Raw genomic sequence first — 4,530 nt, 5'->3', positions numbered from 1 at the left:
ACAAAAGAGACAGAGAGAAGTGGACCCTCTCTTCCTCTCACCATCTCTTCTTTCTCTCTTCTCCGTGCTACGATATTGGAAGCCAAACGATTACTAGATTGCACATTAATAATATAGAAGCTTTGCCTTTGTCAGACTCCAACCAATGAGTCACAGAAGAGACTAGTAGAGGATTACTTCAAATCCTCTAGTATGCAAACTATAGTTTTTTCAAGCAGTGAAATTGAAAGGATTTCCTTCCTTCAAACTTTCTAACATGCTAATTTTTATTTACTAAATGGGGTGAGGGGACTCCTTCAAAGCCCTCTAGTAGTGTTGATTAGAAGAATGCATGAATGCTTTGGCCTCTTTTCCACTTATACAAGTTTGTTAGTTCTCAAAAACAAGTGCTTCTTGATTTAAAAAGGAATAAAGAAGGAAAACTGGAAAATTAAACCAAGCCTCCTAACTGTTCGAAAATTACATTCCGCTCATAATTTTCAAAAACTTACATCCAGCACGCAAAACAAAAAAATATGGACCTCTATGTCCTTAAACTGGGCTGAAACACATTTATAGATCTCTACGTCCTCAAACTGCAGAGAATAAATTTATAGATACCTTCGTCCTTAAACTGGACAAATAAATTTAGACTACACGAAGAACATCATTATGGACTACCGAATTGAACATTTAAATATGGACCTCATGTCTTTAAGCTGGACAAGAAGCAAAAATTATGGATCTTTGTGACCTAAAATTGGACCCAAAACAAGTTTATGGATTGAAATTTCTGGGTATTTTTAGATATAAGTTCCTTAAATCGTTTATATTTTTAAACTAATCCCTCAAATCATTGGAATTTGCTATTTAGATCTCCAATTCATATAGGTCACTCCAAATTAAATAGCATGGTAATATTGGGGGAGAGTATCCATTAAACGTAACTTTTTTGACTAAGGGTGGCGACTAGGCTGGGTTGACCCACAACCTACACTGAACCACCCCGTTGCGAGTTGGGTTTGGCTCGGCCTGTTAGCATCCAAGCGGGGTACAGTTCTGTTTCTGAAACCCAGGCCTAACTCGAACCCGACCACAAACCTGACCCAACTTCAACCAAACCTAGGCTGAACCAAGCCCGCAGCCCCTACATTGACAGCAATTATTAGTAACCACATTAGCTATTAGTAACTAGTTAATTATTAGTAACAATTAGTAATCTTAAAAATTAATAATATAGTTGAACGTGTACATTTGTCAAGCAAATAATTGGCAGGCTGAGTCTCAAAACCTCCTCAAGCAACAAATCCCAACCGGTTGGTCAATGTTCATCTAAATCAAGTTAAAAAAAAGAGCCAAAAGAATGAAAAAAAAAGAAAATGAAAGAAAATTAAAAGAAACATAGTGGGTTGGGTTGACCAACCCACATCGACTCCAATGGGCTAGGTCAGTGGGTCAGGTCGGGTTGTACTCCTAGCCCAGACATCCGAGCTTTGGCCCAACCCAACGTCAAAGTTAGCTCAGACTGATCCAGCCCGAATCAATGGAACCGGCGCGCCTAGCCTGGCCCATCGCTAGCCTTATTTTTGACTTGGGTTTTCGCTTGTACCCTATCATTTTAAGTTTACATCCAAATCCAAACCCTTTTTTAAACTCAAATATGTTTACGCTCTCTTCTTCTCCTCCAATGGTCATCTTCAACCCACCCGTTTTCCATGAGGAGGGGGAGGGGGGTGGGTGAGGGAGGGAGATGAATAAATTGAGGGTAAATAGTATCTTACCGTGCTAGGTTAGTCACTAACCTAACCAAAGTTTAAATTTTGCAAGGAAAAACTAACAGAGAGACTAATTTGGAATAATTTATTGAATTGGATAACTACTACAAATTTTTACGATTTGACGAAGTAATTTTAAAATATGAAAGATTTTAGGACCAATTTCTAAAAACGCTTTAATAAATTTATGTACCAAAATGTCCACAAACTAAAATTTGGAAAATTGAAAGTCAAATTTATGAACCAAAATGTCGTTAAAATGAAAATGAAATTCAGATTATGGGCCAGAATCTTCTTAAATTAAATCAACATTATGGATCGGCATGTCCTTACACTAAAATAAAATTTGTGCCTATCCCTTAACTAAAAAAGGGTTCAAATAGGGCCTCCATGTCTTTAAACTAAAAAATTCCAAAAAGGTCAAATGCAAAATAGTTGAGGATTCCTAAGTTGTACAAAAAAAAGAAGATGCACCGTTACAGAAAAATTTGAATTTATTTTTGCAGACACAGATAACAATGCACGATATTAAACAAATTCAAGACTACCAAGTCTCTAAATTGGAAAGTAAAATATAGAATTCCTATTCTTCAGCCTAGAAAATCGAATGATAGAGTACAAAGTCTCTAAATTGGAAAATTGAAAGATAGAGTTGTGGCAGTTAAACGAGGGAACTGCACGGTGCATAAAGCAGATCATGAAAAGGAATAGAGAATCTTACGTAAAATAGATGGAAGTTGCAAGAAGGATTGACAACAGTGCAGCTGTGTTGCCCTAAGAAAACAATCAGTGAAGAAAGAACCCAAATACACCCTTAAAATAAGGCTAGAGCTTTGTGGTTATGGTATTCGTATGCATTTAATTTCTACAATATAACTTTTTATAAGAAGCAAGCAAACAAGTTTTATGCATATTCCTCCCACAATGAGCAGAAGCATATTTTATGAAGCCATCCACCTGCTTATAGGTTGAAACAAGATGCATGTTTTTACAGAACGGAGATCAAATACAGAAAACGCAAAGTAAGAAATCATATCCCTGATATCCTGTAACTATACCAATTCCTTGGGTTCTGTAAGATTCTTATATATCTTCTTTGACAAAGAAATTGTAAAATAAGACAATATATGCCTAAATTTATACCAATCCATCCAGGTTTGTGAGCAGTGTCAATGTGCCCTTTATCATTAACACAACATATGTACAAGAATATCGTGCCATTTAGTTTTCATCCTAAAACATTTTAACCAACTAGGTCAATGAAAAGTTTGAGAAATGATAGCAACAGATGAAGGCATGAACACCCCTGATCCAGGATCTGATTCAATTTATAAATTGATGTCACTATGTCCAAAACATACGTTGCTTTCCGGAGTTAACAATGTTGTCTCTGGTTAATGAGTAACGAAAAGAGTGTTTCAAAAACTATAGTTTTACATACATTGTTATTATGTGAAATGAAGTAATTCTACTTACTATTCTCTATGACGATAAATTTGTAATGCCAAATGAAAACCCGTATCATGCATCTAAACGCAGGTACGTAAATTGTGCCATGAATCCTACCTCTCAAGAAAAAGAAGAAAGGTGTTTGTCGAATCTCTCTTCCGAAATTTTAAAGAATATAAAATTATTTCAGAGTGTCTAACACTGGCAAACATAATGGAAAAAGAGCTGTTTATTTTGTCCCGCCCAGTACAAGAGCGATTGATAACTCGATATATTCAAGATAATAACATCTATATGAAATTCCATTTCAGTATCAGCCTTGAAATAAATACCCTTCTAAAAAACTATAGGTCAAATAAAAATGTGTATGAAATGGCCGGCCACAGGCAACTCTTACCATTTGCCACATGAGCCCTTGAACATTGTACGTATTGATAAACACAAATTGTAAAATAGAACTCAAGAACAATGACACTCATCCACAAATATCTCAAGTTGCTCTGGACATCAGTAATTCTATGACAACAGTCACCACACAGAAAGGTACCCATATTGACAGTAGCCCAGACATATGATGTATTGCCAACTCTTTTCTTACAAAATCATCGAAAACAAAAATGGTTCGTATACACATGTCAAAGTAGTTTTCTCAAAAAACGTACTCATATGAACCGGGGGAAACTATGGAGCAACTGAAACATCTAAAGAAATGTGGAACTCAAAAAAGCAGTCAGTGGCAACCATCTAAATAGACTCAATAGAGAAGGAAACTATCCGACTCAATAGAGAAGAAGGAAACTATCCTCACATCAGATCACATACAAATCAGCTTAAACATCTTTCAGCTACTGATAGTGCACTAAGAATCTTATAGGTTCGCCGTGCATGTTGCGGATGATGACCCCTACCTCTGATCTTAAAAAAGAGATCACACAAAATACAAAAACATGCAAGGAAAAAAAAAACACCGAAAAAATATGAGGTCCAGTCAACCTAATTTAATCTACATACATGGGGCAACAACATGGGATTCACTACAATGAAGAGAGTATAGGATTGCAAGACTACAAGAGAGCTCCCTCCCTCTCTCCCCTCCCCTCCCCTCCCTCGTATGAAAGAACAACCCAAACCTTATACTCACCCATAAGAAAACTTATTTAGTCCAAATCCTAGCACCAACCACCAAAAACGATAATGAAACATGGACTATAACGCCAAATCCCAATAGCTCTGCATGGTCCAAACTGACTACACTTGGATGAATGGGCGGATTTATATAGAGACTAGAGGTGCAGTTTTGCACCCCTAAAAATTTTCAAATTAGAAT

At 36.4% G+C, this 4,530-nt stretch overlaps 1 protein-coding gene across 1 annotated transcript in view; it reads right to left on the bottom strand.

Moving 5' to 3' along the window:
- The window catches only part of LOC109830052 (uncharacterized protein DDB_G0290685-like), a 9,716-nt gene that overhangs the window by 2,136 nt on the left and 3,050 nt on the right, over positions 1-4,530 (bottom strand). The window lies entirely within an intron of this gene.

Source organism: Asparagus officinalis, chromosome 2, assembly GCF_001876935.1.
Source record: "Asparagus officinalis chromosome 2, Aspof.V1, whole genome shotgun sequence".
Lineage (NCBI taxonomy): Eukaryota > Viridiplantae > Streptophyta > Magnoliopsida > Asparagales > Asparagaceae > Asparagus > Asparagus officinalis.
The sequence above is the reverse complement of the archived record's forward strand: the minus strand, read 5'-3'. Positions and strand labels throughout refer to the sequence as shown.